This window comes from Marmota marmota, unplaced genomic scaffold, assembly GCF_001458135.2.
Source record: "Marmota marmota marmota unplaced genomic scaffold, marMar, whole genome shotgun sequence".
Classification (NCBI taxonomy): Eukaryota; Metazoa; Chordata; class Mammalia; order Rodentia; family Sciuridae; genus Marmota; species Marmota marmota.
This window is the reverse complement of record NW_025999899.1, coordinates 1060963-1077920: the sequence shown is the minus strand read 5'-3', so window position 1 is coordinate 1077920 and position 16958 is coordinate 1060963. Positions and strand designations below refer to the sequence as shown.

Below are 16958 nucleotides of genomic sequence, written 5' to 3'. Positions count from 1 at the left end.
ATCACAGTGTCATTTGAGCACCCTCCCTCAGTCAAGGCAATCATAAAGATCTTTCCAGATTAAAAGAGAAACAACATAGATCTCACACAAAAGACTCTTAAGAACACAGCATGATCTTAAGGGGTGTGAGATATTGTTGTAGCCGTCCTTGGAAAACTTAATATGTTATATTTAGCTCTTTGGAAAGATCAATATAGACAGTTTCCATCCCGTGATAGGTCAACTTAATATTTTTTCAACTTTATGGTGGTGCAAAATCAATACGCATTCAATAGAAACCATACTTCAAATTTTGAATTTTCATCTTGAGCTGATAATATGTGTTATAATAGTCTCTCATTATGCCCAACTGTGAGCTAATGTAAGAGTCTGAACATGCTTAAGGTGAACTGGACTAAGCTATGATGTTCAGTAGATTATGTGTATTAACTGCATTTTTTTCAACTTATAATATTTTCAAGTGAAAATGAACATAACCCCATTGTAAATCAAGAATCACCTGCACAACAGACTGGATCTGCTCAATTGGTTTTTTACCCCCAAGAAAGTTGAATGTATGAGGCTAAGATTAAAATAGTGGTCTGAGCTAGAGGTGTAAATTTGAAAGTCTTTCACAAGCAGTTGCTATTTTAAGACATGAGAAAGGATGGGATCAAGGGAATAGGCAAAGCTAGCAAACCAAAGAGGTACAGGGACTGAGCCCTGGGGTGCCCAATGCTTCAAAGTCTAGGAGATGAAGAGGAGCCAGCAGAAGAGACTGAGAAAGAGCAATTGGTGAGATACAGAGATACCAGAAGAATGTGTACTCTGAAAACCAAGCAAGAAAAGTGTTTCAAGGAGGGAAGAATTATCAACCAGTGATCCCCATAGTCCATTGGGAATCTCTGGAGCTTTTGCATCCAATAATGGTAAAGTCTGAGCTACATTTGGGGAAGAAATCTGGAAATGGTGTGTAAAACAATTTGAACATAAGGGGGAAAGGAGAACAAATCAAAGGTGACCAAATAGCACCTTTGTATCACAGTCTTGAGGGAGTTTAAGAAACCAGACAGAGTTGCCCACAAAGTCTTGCAGGGAGAGTTGAAACTGAAGTTGGAGGTGAAAGGGAGAAATGAGCAGAGATTGATGGTGAGGAGGCCCCACCCTGTCAGAGACACAGCCCAGGCAAAGACTTCAGGCTGCCATAATGAGGGGTAACTAAGCCCAGGTGTCAAGGCTAATTACTTGTGAGCATCCAAGAGCTCATTCTCTGCTCTTCAGCCCCAATTTGACCTATAAAACACACCTCTCTTTGAAGACAAAGATTATCAAGGAAATAGGAGAGACTCAGTAACCCTACACCACTGTCAAGGAAATAACTACCTTCGTGTATAAAATAGACTTCAAATACCCTAGGAGGATGCTGGAGATCCAAAGCTCTGAAAACTAATAAAAAGTTTTTTTAAAGGACCATGGCAATGACTTCACTGCCTCTATTTGGCCTCAGTTTATTATTGATAAGGATTCTCTGCTCTGTACATTTAATACCAAAATTTTTTTTTTTAAATTAAGTCCTCTAGGCAGACTTCTGTACCAAGTTCCCTGAAGGAGGAGTTAAATGTTGCAGAGGCCTTCGAGGCTCATTTTCTTGGCTTCTCCTGCCAGGCAAGGACATATTTGCTCTTTGTTACCTTCTCTTTCTTCTTGTAATTGGCTTGTTTGTCACAGTGTTTGCTCTGTGACCTGTAAGGAAGACATGGTCTCCTGGACAATCAAGCCCAGGGTTTTACTGCCGCAGGTCTCCTGACACGCAACTTTATGCCATTGTTAAAGTGACAGCTGGTGTTATATCTGTGTGTTCAGGGATGTCACAAAGGCTGTTGGCCGTAGTGGCTGATGTCATCAGTGTGACATGAACTTTGAGGATTTGATATTCCCAATATGAGCAGAAAATCCTGACCCATTAAACTATGTAGCAGCTTATAAATAATCTTGTTTGTAAATATATGAAATACATATTTATATATCACATTCTACTTCTTTGTGAGGGTTTGCATCCAATAATGGTAATGTCTGAGCTTAGTACGATGCACAGGATGGGCACAGAATGTAGAGGGACAGGGACCAGAGGTTCAAATTTCAGCTCTGCCATCTACTAGCCTCCATTTGCTCATCTGTAAAACAAGATCAATAAACCTTCTCTGTTGGGTTAGCTAGAATGTATGCAAGACATCCAGCACATATTAGAGGTCTAATAGTTGAATGGTTGTTATTCTTGTAATTAATAACTTCTCCCCTCAAAACTTCATTTTTACTCTCTCTCTCCTCGTCCTGCTTATCTACATTTTTATTTATTTATTTATTTATAGAAAAGTACCAGTGCCTTCTTTTAAGTGCAAATGTCATCTCCCATCATTTGTGTCTAATGGAGTTTCTCACAGCAGTTGGTATGTAAGTAGGGAATTTCCCAGAAGGTCTGAGGTTCTGGGGCAAGAGAAGCCACATCCACAATTCAGTCTTGCATTAATCAGGATCCAACGAGGAAAAAAGAAGCCACCCAGCTGCTTAAGGCAGAGAGACTTGAATGTGGGGAATTGGTTACAGCAGTGATGGGAGAATGACAGCAAGGCGATCAAGTGTTAGCATCACAGGAAGCCACCACCCCTGGGCCATAGGGACAGAGAAAGGAAGGATGAACAGGAGGCACATAGGTTACCCTGAAGAAGCTGAAATCACAAAAGAGGTGCAGCAGATACTGAAGTCTCCATCCAAAGCAGCCAAGGAAGAGATAAGAACCCTAGTTTCTCCCTTCTTCTCCCTCCCCACCTTCTACCAGTGCCTCCCATTGACTGAACCCCTCTGAGAGCCACTGACATAGAAGAGTGGGACATGCTGCCTATAAGAGTTAGCTCCTACCACAAACAGCAGGGCAGAGAAAGGGGGTGAAGATGGATCTCTTTCCAGACCAGTACAGTGCTCTGAACCCTCTGTTCATTCTTCGTGTAGTTCAGGCATCTGTACTGGGCCTGGCCCTGCCCTGGGAGTGGAAATGGAAAGAGGGGCATGAGTCTCATATGGTCCCTGCCTCAAGGAGCACATGAAAGCCAGACATAGCATGCCTTGCAGAATTTCTCCCCAAGGAACATTTCCCCATTCAACATCTCTCAGTTTTTAACACTCATAACTTCATAGAACATTAAGTATCTCTCAATACAACATTTTTTTGGCTGATACTTACATAGAAAAAATATTTATCTCAAAAAACTCAATCCACATTTTTAACAAAACACTACACAACAGTAACCATCTCAGCCTCCTATGTAGATAGATAGACGGTGGGCGGATGGATGGATGGATGTTTGGATGGATGGATGTTTGGAGAGTGGATCAGTGGGTACAAATGTGGGTGGGTGGGAAGACAGAGGAAGGAATATATGGAGGAGACATGGTAGCTCCCATATGTGAGTGTTAGAAGAATGTATCACTTACTAGATAAGCTCTGGGAATGAGACTTTTTCAAAATCTGGCATGAATAGTGCACAGGAAATGTATGCTCTCTTAATTTTTGCTTCACCTACCCTTTTCCTACCACCTGAAGGAGACCTGTGTTCCTGTAGAAAAGAGTTCTGCAATAGTGTGGTTCGTGCTTCAGCTACTGAGGGGCAACAGTAAGCCATTTGGATCCAATATGGGTTCTAACCTATGAGAATCCCTTTTTAATCATATCTCTTGGTTTTAATAGACACAAAGTGTCTAAATTTGTTTCTTCTTCTTTCCATAGACCCAGGAAATTAATCACTTCTTCTAGTGATCCAGGGAGTGGAAAAGGAGGCACAGGAGTCCTAGACTAGAGGTTAAAAGCAGAACTGGTGGTATGGGATCTTCCTCAGATGAAGAGTCATAAACAAACCCCAACACAGAATCAATGGCCATCCCATTAAAATGGAAAATGTGATGGCTACTTTTACAAGCAACTTGTCTAGAACATGGTCCCCAGTTATTCAATCAAACACTAGTCTAGTGTTGCTATGTGTGTATTTTATAGATATGATTAATGTTTATAGTTGGTTGACTTTAACTGAAAGAGAGTGTCCTTGAGACTCAGGGTGGAAATGATCTAATCAGGTAAAAGCCTTTAAGAGCAGGACTGGCATTTCCCTGAAGAAAAGGAAATTCTACTTGTGGTCAGAAGTTTCAGCTTATGCCTATAATTCCAGACTGCCCTTGCTGGTGGCCTGTCCACCCAGCTCCCTCCCACCAGGCCCTTGCCCAGTTGTATAAACCAACTCCATATACACACGCACATACACATATAGTCATGCATCACTTAATAACAGGAATGTGTTCTGAGAAATGTGTTGTAAGTCAATTTCACCATTGTGCAAACATCATAAGCTGCACTTACATAAACCTAGGTGTACAGGCCGGTCACACAACATAGCCTCTTGCTGCAATCAAGAAACCTAGTAACCAGGAGCTACATGAAGATGCTGCCAGCATAACACAGTATACTATTTTACAGTGAACTGTATTTTTTTTCTGTGTTGAGGATAAAGCCCAGGGCCTTACTCATGCTAGACAAGCACTCTACCACTGAGCTCCACCCCCAGCCCTTTATTGTTTGTTTGTTTTTTTGTAAGTAGAGGGAGTATGCACTAAAATAATGATAAAAAGTATTATAAATACATAAGCCAACAATATCCATTTATTACCATAGTCAAGTATCATGTACTATACATAATTGTATGTGCCGTATTTTTATATGATGGCTGAACAATAGGTTTGTTTACACCAGCATCACTACAAACACATGAGTAATGTAGCTCGCTGTGATGTTACAACAGCTACTACTATATCACAAGGCAGTAGGAATTTTTCAACTCCATTATAATCTATGGAACTACCAGTGCACACACAGTCCATCATTGACCAACACAACATTATGTGGCACATAACCATACATATTCATATATATGCCTAAGCATCTTCCTGTTTTGTTTCTCTATAGGAACCCTGAGTGATCCAGGGAGTGGGAAGGGAGGCACAGGAGTCCTAGACTAGAGGTTAAAAGCAGAACAGGTGGTGTGGGATCCTCCTCAGATGAAGAGTCAGAAACAAACCCCAACACAGAATCAATGGTCATCCCCTTAAAGGATATGAAGATGCCCACAATGTAGGTGACTAGCCCCATCCCAGAAGTCCCCTGTATGACCTAAGGTGCTATTCAGAACCCAGAAATTGATCTAAGAGGCTCTACAACTCCTTGAAATGGTTCATTTCAGTGTTCAAGGAGCACCAAAGGCGTCTGCACAACAGCAGGGCTGGGGCCTCTCCTCTAGAACACTGCAGGCTTCTCCCCAGCCAGGCAGGGACTGAAGTTAGGACTGACCTGTAATCTGGGGTCACTGGTCTTCATGTCAGTCAACTGTTCCTTTAGACTGTGACCTCCCTGGGGCAGAAACGTCATCCTTTTTCTTCTCACAATTTTCTCTGTTTACGTGAACTCTCTCAGTTAATCCTTACAACCACTCTAATAGAGAGCTTCCCATATGATATCTTCTCTGCCGATGAAGAAACTAAGGAACAGAGAGAGAGAGAGGTTAAATAATTTTCCCAATATCATATAACTAACTAGTGAATAGTGGTGCTAGGGTGGAGAATGTAGGTAGTCCAGGTTCAAAACCACAATGCCACACTGCCTAGTCAGAAGAAAGGGGGATCCAGGTAAAGAAGATACGGATGATATGTCAAAATACATTGTAGTGTCATGTATATCTAAAAAGAACAAATTTTCAAGACGAGGACATGGATGTCATGCAGAACCACAGTAAAAACTGCATGCAAACTCTACTCTTTTCCAGAACTAGATTTTGAAAATATAACTGACAGCTAGGTATGGTGGCTCCTGCCTGTAACCCAAGACTTGGGAGGCTGAAACAGGAGGATCATGAGTTTGAAGCCAGCTTGGACAACTTAGCAAAACCTGTTCCAAGTAAAATTTTAAAAAAGATTGGAGATGTAGCTCAGTGGTAGAGCACTGGGTTCAATCCCCAACCCCACAAGGTGCATGTGTGCATGTGTGTGTGTGTACACACTCACACGTACAGATCATTTGTTTCTATTAAAACCATATGGGAGTATGAGATTAATTCTAGATAGGGAAGAGGGGTGGGAGGGAAAAGGAGGGGGCAGGGGATTAGCAAGGATGGTGGAATGTGATGGTCATCATTATACAAAGTGCATGTATAAAGACTTGAATTGGATGTCAACATATCTTATATACAAACAGAGATATGAAAAAATGTGGGATATATGTGTATTAAGAATTGTAATGCAGGGCTGGGGTTGTGGCTCAGTGGTAGAGCACTTGCCGAGCATGTGTGAGGCACTGGGTTTGATCCTCATCATCACATATAAAAAATAAAGATCCATCAATAACAACAAAAAAAATTTTTTTAAATTGTAATGCAAACCAAATAAAGTACATGTATAATGACATAAAAAATTAAAAATAAAAAATAAAACCAAGAGAGTAAAATTGTAATAAATTCTGGCCTGGGGTAAAATCACTTACTGAAATAAGTGTAAAATCACTTATAAGTGTTGATACATCTACTTTTCTATTTCTCCAATATTTAAGTAAACCTTTTTAAAAAAATATGCAAAAGCACACATATAAGGATGCACTTTTTCCCTTTGCTTCAGGATCCAAAATAGCTCAGCACAACAGTGTCAGAGCCTGTTTATGTGAAATTCTGATATATGTTTCATAATAAATTTTTAATTAATTTTGATTTTTTAAAATATTTATTTACCATATTACTGTCTTATTGAGATTTTTTTGGTAAGGTGAATTTTTTGCCTTACCCTGGTCCCAAGGCAAAGAGCTATGAGAGTCTGGTATAGCTAGAGTAAAGGTTGAATGTAGAAAATTCCAAAGAAAGGGCATTAGAAAGGCAATTTCAGGCCCATTTCTCCTGTGGGCAATGGGGAGCCACTGAAGTATTGTAGTGAATAAAATTAGAGTCAGACTTTAGAAAGATCACTCTGGCTATGGACCGTCCCGAAGGCTAATGCATTGCTAGGGCAAGAAGGGATAAGCTTGATCTAAGGCAGGGCTATTGGATGACTGCTGGGGCTCACAAGGTGAGTGGCATTTCTAGGACTCCCAGGACTGAGCAGCAGGGAGTTCATGATAACCCTACAAAATTCATAAAGATGCCAAAAACAACCTCTAAGGCAATCCACCCATTTTTTTCAACACATTTTTCAGCCTTTAGTGAATCCATTCCAAATGATTTTGTCTTCCTTTTGGTTAAATTTTATACTCCCCATGCCTCTCCTCTGCATCAGAAGACAGAAGCTAAAAATTGTCCTTCAAATTTTTACCAGGAACCCCCAGCCCAGGTGGGTCCTATAATCTGACAGTGTCCAAGCCAAGAAGTTCCTGAAGAGGGAGAGACCTGTCCCCAAAAAGACTTAAAAACAATGTCTATAGCATCTTTATGCATTACAAACAAAAACTGGAAACAACCCAAATGTTCTTCAATGGGTGAATGGATAAACAAATTTATGCAATGGAACACAGCCTGGCAATAAAATAGAACAAACACAACATGCACAAAAAAAAACACACAGCATAAAGGACTCTCAAAGGCATCTCACAGAAAGAATTGGATGCTAAAGATATACTATGTGATCCCATGTGTGAGTTCAAAAACAGGCAAAATCTACAGTGATAGATTTCAGAGCAGTAGTTACTTGGGAAAGAGGGAAGAGAGTGAGCTGAAATATTGGAGAAAGGGTACAAGGGAACTTTCTAGAGTGGTGGAAATATTCCATATATCGATTTGAGTGGTAGTCACACTGGCATATACAAGTTAAAAATTCATCAACCTGTACACTTAAGATTTGAGTACTTTGCTATATATAAATTATGCTTCAATTTAAAAATATATAAAAACAAATTAAATATTTTTTTAAAAAGGAAGTGATTGATGTGTGTATGTGTTTTTATAAATCTCTGCAATGATGTTAAAATACAAGTTTGGACTGAAACCTATTGCTATAAATCAACACTGCCCAGCAGAATTTTCTTCAATGATATAAATGTTCTGCATCAGCTCCAGTCCAACATGATAACCACTAGCTACATGTGGCTACTAAAGACTTGAAATGTGGCTAGTGAGAATGAAGGATAGAATTTTTTATTTTGTTTCATTTTAATTAATTTAAAGTTAAATATAAATAGCTACATGTGGTTCATAGCTCCTGTTTTGATCATTACAACATGTAATCCAGAAGCCCAAGTTAAACAAATATGTGTAAATTTTCCACATTGACCCAAGAGACCCGTGGACAGCACATTCAGGGTGCTGCATACACCCAGGGTCAGCATGAATGCTTTGGAGAGAAGAGGCATTTTAGGAGTTCTCTTCAATTCCCTAATCATCTTGGTTTCCTCTGAAGTCAACTCTCCATTTACCTTTTTCTTTGTCTGTTGTTCAGATTCTCCTGAAATGTATGGGGATCCTTGGTCCTTCATTCATGTTTTTGAATGAAATAACAGATACTCTGACCAGGAGTTCTGTGCCCAAGGCTGGGGCTGGCTTCATGCCACAAGAAATACCAGAAAGTCACAATTACACCCAACCAACTCACACTTGCTGATCTGATTCTGCCCTGAAACTTCAGACAATTTCTTAAGAAATAATCATTCTCAGGACGGGATGTTTGCAGTCGCACATATCTGTAATCCCCAAAATTTAGGAGGCTGAGGCAAAAAAAAAATTGTGAGTTTGAGGCCAGTCTGGGAAAATTCTGGAGACCTTGTCTCAAAACAATAATTTTTTTAAAGGGTTGGGGCTGTAGCTCAATGGAAGAGAACTTGCTTAGCATGTGTGAGACTCTGTGTTCAATCCCCAGTACCAAAAGAGAGAGAGTGAGAAGAAAGAAAGAGAAAAAGAAAGAGAGAGGGAGGGAAGGAGAGGAGGAGGGAAAGAAGGAGTCTCATTTATTCAGGGGGTAAATTTGATACTATAATCTGGTCTCCAACTTGAAAAAGACAAGTTTGCAAGGGTTATCTGTTTTTTCATATAACTTCAATTATTCCTCCTTGCTTTCTCATCTTAGGCCACCTGAATTATCTGTTATCTAAATCTGAGGCATCTCTAGCTCCACTAAGCATGTTCCCTTAGCATGTATTCTGAGCTAAGAGTTTGTCCACTCTGCCTCAACAGCCAGCATTTCTTTATGCATCTTCTGCCTGCCAGACTCATGTTAAAAATCTCTCATCCACTGTCCCCACCCCCCATGGTCTTCCTTGCTAGAGGGTTATACTGGCTGTATTCCTTTACAGATAGCAAAAGGAAGAGAAATAACATGTGCTCAGTTCAGCCCATGGAACGGAATGACTTTACTAGGCTTCCAATCTTCACAACCTTTTGGAGAACATTCCTAAGATCTCATCATCATAAGATCTTACATTCATCCTGTAGACTAGGGGATGGGGCAGAAGGGAAAAGCAGTTTTAAAAGGACAGGAACTTCCACCCAAGATGAACTATAAAAGGACATTTAAGGATCCCCAACTCAAAACCACTTCAGGACATAGGCAATCAAGAACCCTGAACTTACCCCTGGTTAGTCCTGAGTAACCTTCTCAAAAGGCTTGGGGAGAGTAGAATGCCCAGACCTCCCAGAAAGCCAGACATCATGACACTAGAATGAAGAACAGAACCACAAGTCCTAAGAGCCATGCTGTGCCTCCGGTGGGGCTGAATGTGGTCAGTTTGACAGCTTTGGTGGGGACCAGACTGGCGAAGGCCCAGGGGTTGGCACTCACACATGCTGAGTGGATGTGTATTTAGATGGCAGGACTGAAAGACTCAACCTATTGGGTGACTATGTTTGAAGGTCAAGAGCTTGTCATCTGGGGCACAGAGAAAAAAAGTGACGGCACAGGTGGGATATGATTAATCCCCAAAGTATATCTGTACTGATCATAAAAACAACCAAAAGAGTCTTGAGAAATATCCACTTGGTGGAAGGGTCTCTGTGGTTCCATTACACACATGCTCAGTCCATTGCCCTCCTTTTCAGCATTATAGAGAGCTCCATGTGTGTCAACTAAATCATTTATGTGAATATATAGTTTGAACTCTGGTGGACTCCAGGGTTCCAGATTAGAGCTGGGAATAAAGTGGTCTATCATCAAGAGAGGAAAGCAGCAAACTTAAAAGCCTTGTACTATGCAGAAGTGCTACTCAGAGGTGCTACTCTAACATGGCCTAGGCAACCACCAACCAGAACAAACATTGACCTTAATATCACATCCAAGAGCTGGGTATGGAGGTGCACACCTGTGATCCCAGCAGCTCGGGAGGCTGAGGCAGGAGCATCCAGGGTTGAAAGCCAGCCTCAGCAACAGCAAGGTGCTAAGCAACTTGTTGAGACCCTGTCTCTAAATAAAATACAAAATAGAGCTGGGAATGTGGCTCGGTGGTTGAGTGCCCCCTGGTTCAATCCCCAGTACCTAATAATAATAATAATAATAATAATAATAATAATTCCAAACATGTGTAGTCAGTCAGCTGCACCTGTGTGCACACAGCCTCTGCAAAGTGGAATGGGCTCTGCTGGGCTGCACAGCCTGGTTACTTAGCCATGCTGGGCACATTTAACCTATGAACTATAAAAGGACATTTAAGGACCCCCAACCCAAAACCACTTCAGCAGATTTGAGGCAGGATGTATTGGATAAACATTGCACAAATTTGTTTATCCGTTCACCCATTGAAGAACATCATTGCAGAGATTTATAAAAACACATACATATATCAATCACTTCCTTTTTAAAAAAATATTTTTATACATTTTTAAATTGAAGCATAATTTATATATAGCAAAATGCACCAATCTTAAGTGTACAGAATGTGACTTTCTGGTATTTCCTGTGGCGGGAAGCCTACCAGGTGGCCAACCCCAGCCTTGGACATGGAACTCCTGGTCAGAGTATCTGTCATTTCATTCAAAAACATGAATGAAGGATCAAGGATCCCCATACATTTCAGGAGAATCTGAACAACAGACAAAGAACTATAAAAAAGACATTTTAGGACCCCCCAACTCAAAACCACTTTGGCAGATTTGAGGCAGGATGTATTTGAGGCAGAGTATCCCGAGTAAATTGCTGCTTTACTCAGGATACCTGTATCGGAGGAATCTCTTGGAAAATCTCCTTTGGACTCTGAACTCCCCTTACATCTACCACTTTATAATAAGGTTTTCTCCCTTTGATCACCTGACCATCCCCAAATTATGGAGATGCCTGTAAGCCTTCAATCAAAAGGAAGCGGGTGCCGCACTATTACAACGTGCCTGTGGAAAATGAGGCTCCAGTGTTCTGCTGGAAAGGAAAGAGCATGTTTAGGTTTCAGTGATAGAATTTTTAAAAGTCAGTAGATTACTTGAGCATGAACCATCAGACCCTGAACACCCAACTATTCTTGGTAAGAGCTATAACTGTATAGCCTCATATATCCAGAGTTGCAAAACTAGTAACAGAAAAATGGAAATCATTGATATCTCCCTCATATACAGAAGTACTGGGTTAAGGAGTAAAAAGTATACCCTAGTAAATGGGAATCAGGATCCTTAGTCTTTCTGCTCCATCATCTTTAGAACATGGAAGGTCACCTAATGGAAAGCTGAAATTCTCTTGGCCTGGATCTTCTCCTCTTTCTTCACTGGTGGCACTGAAACTTAGACACCTGATTTCTCCATGGAAGGTCTACCCTTACCAGGAAACTGCTGCTCTTAACACCATCTTGAGTAAAGAAAATTAGCTTTGATCCAGCCAAGGTGTCCAAGTGGGGTACCTCAACATAGGGGTGAGGGTGGAGGAGAGAGAAGATGGTCAGGCCTCATTTGGGAGGGGCGGTTACCTTTTCCATTTTAGCTAATCTTTCTCAGGATTTTGTGAGCCCAGGGAATGAGGGTGATCCAAATGGGCAAGTGATAGCATTAGAAACCCTTCTTAGGATGTGCAAGGGCATAGATTCAAACCCTAGGACAAAAAAAAAAAAACTTCTTGGGGAAGCCAGCAACAGGGAGTCAGGGGTGACTTCTAACCTCAAAGAAATTACATCAGAAGAAATTTGCACTGAAGCCCAAGTCAGAAATTTGTACTGAAGCCTATGTGCCGAAAATGGTTCCGATCTTGACCTGGGAGGGAAGGGGCTGTGGGAGGGAGCATCCTCCCAGTTTGGGGGTTCAGAGAAACCTTCGCTGGTGGCACTGGTTTAAGTTAATTTTTAATTATGGGAGAGATTAAATATGGGCAGCATCTTTTGAGATGTCACAGTGGCAGGATCACAGTGAGGAGAAGGGACCTTGCTAGCCTGGGGTTTTGACACTTTGTCCCTCCCTCTCCCTCAGGCTTCTTCTCTCAGCCCTTGAATTTCTTCATGGCTTACTGAGAAGGATGGTGGGAGACTTTGTTGCAGTTCTAGAGTTGTCCAGTAAGCAAGGACCAGCTAGTGCCCCTCAACCACAGCTCTCACCCCCTGCCTGGATTTGGTCTGCACACCACTGGCTTTGATACACTCTTTTGGACAAATTAATGGGTGAGCAAATGAGCAATTAAAAGGGGACCACCAGAGCAGCTGAACTTGCCCATGGAGGGATGTTCTCCAAGCAGAGAACGCCAGTCTATAAAAGCGACTTTCTTGGGGTCCACTCAGGACTATGTCTCAAAGGGAAAAAGAAACCTGTAAAATATGTTTGTGGAGTAAAATGAATGATCCTGGTGTCAATTATTTAGAAACAAGCCTCTAACGTGAACAATCAGAAGTGAGGAAAAATCAATACATTTCTTCTCATTGTGTAGAAATGGGAAAAAAGGCTTCATTTTACTCCAGCCCCAGGGAGAAAAGAGCAAATTAATGGTGCCTGTCAAGGGCTTCTGTGCTACCTCTCAACCCGGGGTCTGGCTCAGGAAGGCGCCAGCTCCCCAGGTTAGGAAGTGGCTGATTTCAGGCCTGAAATCTCCAAGTGAATTAAGGGTATACACACACATACGCACACACAACACACAGGAGCATACATGTGTGTTCTTGTGTACCTCATTTATGTACGCTCCTACCTGCAGAGATTCATACTTATCTGTAAATGCAAGCACAACAGTCTACACGCATGCATGAGCAAGGATGGCATGTGTCAGGCCAAACATATGCACACAAGCACCCAAACATGGATGCAAGCTCACATGGATACTTACCTGTAGATCCTCTGTCACATCACTCTTACTGAATTAACTCACAATGTTGTGTTGGGCTGTGGTCAACTAGTAAAGGAACAGGTGGAAAGTGGGCAGCCCTCCCAAGAATCTGCTAGCTTCCTAGCCCAAAGGGGCTTGCCTCCCTCAAGGACATTTAGACTTTGATGAAATATACACACTTAGAAAAGCACCAGTGGCTATACACAGAAAGCACACATTCAGGAATACTCATTGCATTGGTTTCCAATCGCTGTTATAACAAATGACCACAAACCTCATGGCTTAAAACAACACATATTTATGTTACAGTTATGGAGATCATAACTCCAAATACTGAGCTAAAATCAAAGTATCAGCAAGACGATTCCTTCTGGAAGTTCCAGAGGAGAATCTGTTCCCTTGTCTTTTCCAGCTTCTAAAGGCTCCATTCAGTTCTTCAACTGTGGCCCCTTCCTCCACTTCCAAAGCCAGCAGCAGAGCAACTTAGTCTATCATGCTCAGTACAATGAGCCAGTCCCCAAAAAACCAAATGCAGAATGTTCCCTCTGATATGTGGATGCTTTCTTCTCATTGTGTAGAAATGGGAGAAAAAAAGCTTCATTTTACTCCAGCCCCAGGGAGTAAAAGAAGTAAAAGAAAGGAGGGGAAGAATAGAAGTTCATTGGATTAGACAAAAGGGAAGGGAGGGAGGATGGGAATAGGAAAGACAATAGGAAGAATCGGTCATAACTTTACTATCCTTATGTATGAATACACAATCAATGTAACTCCACATCCACGTACAACCACAATAATGGGATCCTAATTGGAACAAGTTATACTTATTCTGTGTGGGTAGAATATGTAAAAATATATTCTACTATCATATATGTCTACAAAGGGCAAATAAAAAATAAAATAAAAGCATAACAATTTAAATGTCCCTCTGACTCAACTCTTCTTCTCCCTCTTCTATGTATAAGGACCTTGGGCCCACCCAGATAGCCCAGGAGAAACTCTGCACTCTCAGATCAGCTGACTAGCAAAGCTAATTCTATCTGCAACCTCAAGTTCCCCTTGCCATCTTCGGGGATTAGGATATGAATAGATTTGAGGTTCCATTATCCTGCCTACCAAATTCACACATAAAGAAGACAGAGACATTAAAAGGCAGAAAAGCATGCTGAATTAGAGAATAGGTTTTGGAGTCAGATCCACCATCGAGTTCCAACTCTGGATCTGCCTCATGATCTTAGGCATGTTTCAAATACCTCAGTTTTATGGTATCTGTGAAATGGAAATAATAGCATCTATATTCTGGGATTATTATGAGGAGTACATGAGCTCATGAATGCGCAGCAACTGATAGAGTATCTCTTAGTCCACTATTACTGCAAAACAACCCACAAAACCTTAAATTTCATTCCCCAAACCTGTGTTGTTGAGGCCACACCTCCAGCTTGGTGGAAAATCATTTTGTTTTCCCAGGGCAATTTCTGTACTGTGTAGGTCCCTTGGAATTCTGCTTGCAAACTGGCCAATCCTTCTTAAATTTTTCACTTCCAAATGCAATTAGCAGCAGCCAGCTCATGCTTTCAACATCCTGCCTCAAAATGCCGTCATCCAACTTTACAAATGCCTCAGGCACATTTTCTATCTTCCAGCTTATTGCAAGTGACAGTCTTACCAAATGTTTTGCTATTACATAACACTAGTGAGTGCCATTTCACTAGCCTCCTAGGACACTTTCCTCACCACCTGTCACCCATTCCCAAAGCCAACGTCATGTATTTCAGGTTCTTGTTATGGGAACATTCCACTTCATACACCAGCTACTGTATCAGTTAGCTATTGCTGCATAACAACCACAGAAAAATCTCAGTATTATACAAGCATTTATTTCTCACCCATTTGCCCTGTGGGTGAGATCAGAAGGGAGGAATTAGTGATGAACAATGATTTAATTCTATCACACATTGTGAGGACATGGTGAGTTTTCAATAAATGTCAGTCACTATTAGCTATTGTGCCGGTTCTCATATTGTGACTTAAAATGGCAGGTATGTAGAAGAACCGACTTTCAATGCCAACTCCACCATTACCTCACTGTGAAGCTTTAGAGAAGTCACTAACCACTCTAGCTTCAATTTCTTCATCTAAAGAATGAGGTTTATGGGGGCTGGGGTTGTGGCTCAGTGGTAGAGTGCTTGCCTCACATGTGTGAGGTACTGGGTTCGATCTTCAGCACCACATTAAAAAAAAAAGTTATTGTGTCTAATACTAAAAATATTTTTTAAAAAAAGAATGAGGTATACGGGAGTAAAATGTCACATAACTGATACAACTGTCACCACTTCCCTTCACAGTTCATGACAGACTCAGATGGTTCAAGGCATTCTTCCTCTGGCATGAATTTGAATGCAGAATTACTCTCCCAAATGTGCTTCATGTGACCACTATGACAATGATTGGAGACCAATTTTCCAAATGAATGATTTTTTCCCTCCTGCACAAAAATTGCCCCCATTGGAGCAAGATGTGACATTGGTTATTGTCCAGGTTAACCTATCAATTTGAAGATAACAGAACTAAGGGCCAGAGAGGAGAAATACAAGACTTGAGGGCACATGGTCAATTAGTGGAGGGCCATGCTAGTGAACAGGTGTTCCTTTCACACCACATAGCCAGAAAGATGGCACCAGGTCTCAAACACAGGTCTTCCAACTCCCAGGATGCCCCCTTCACCAAGCTCCCTCATAGACCCAGAGCTGATGGAAGGGATTCCCCTGGGTGTGAGAGGTGGGGCTTTTTACCATTATATGGAAGGGTTAGAGAGCCCTAGAAACGTGGTGCCCTTTGACTGCCTTTTTTCTACAAACTCATGGTCTTCATTCACCTTGGTTCATTCAACATCTCTTCTTTATAGTCTTCAGAGACATCAGAGTGGCATATTAAAGTAAAGAGGATGCACACTCCAAGAAGGCTGGAGAGGAGAGTGGATAAGAGCTGACTTGAGCAACATCACCTGGATTTGAATACTAGTTCCAACACTTATCAGCTCTAGGATGTTGGACAAGTTGCTTAGTTCTCTGTACCTCAGTTTCCCCACATGTAAAGTGAGAATGCTAATGGTTATTATCTCAGAATAGTTATGAGAATGTTATGTATTCTATATATTAAATATGTATATATAAAAGACATATGTGGGGGCTGGGGTTGTGGCTCAGTGGTAGAGCGCTCGTCTAGCACGTCTGGTTCCATCCTCATAAAAATAAATAAATAAATGTATTGTGTCCAACTACAACTAAAAAATAAATATTTTTTTTAAAAAGACACATGTGAAACTTAGTGCATGGCACTCATTAGAACTATTATAAACTTATGCTATTAACTTATTTTATTACCTTAAAGTTCTGGGAAATGCACTGATTTGAAAAGCCATGCTTAATACAGCTCTTCCCCAACATAGCCACATTGTGTCACCTCCCTAAAGAACATTAAGGTTCCTCAGTCACCTCCCTAATGAACATCAAGGTCCCTCAGTCACCTCCAGGATATCCCTGATTTCTTTTATATCCCATGGACATGAGTTAGGTATGAGTCGCTTCTGAGGAGAATTTCTTCATCAATTGAATGAGAAATTGGGATGTGATTTTCAAAAAGAGCCATGCTCTTTTTGACATTCTACTACCATAAACCTCATTCATATATATATATATATA

General features: G+C 41.1%; 1 long non-coding RNA gene across 1 annotated transcript in view; it reads right to left on the bottom strand.

Annotated features, from left to right (window-relative positions):
* The window catches only part of LOC125615140, a 39772-nt gene extending 30063 nt beyond the window's left edge, over nucleotides 1-9709 (bottom strand). The window contains exons 1-2 of the long non-coding RNA XR_007345690.1: nucleotides 9615-9709; nucleotides 5369-5555 (exon numbers count right to left, since the gene is read on the bottom strand). This is a non-coding gene — a long non-coding RNA (uncharacterized LOC125615140). The remainder of the gene's footprint in view (nucleotides 1-5368; nucleotides 5556-9614) is intronic.
* Nucleotides 9710-16958: the final 7249 nt, after the last annotated feature.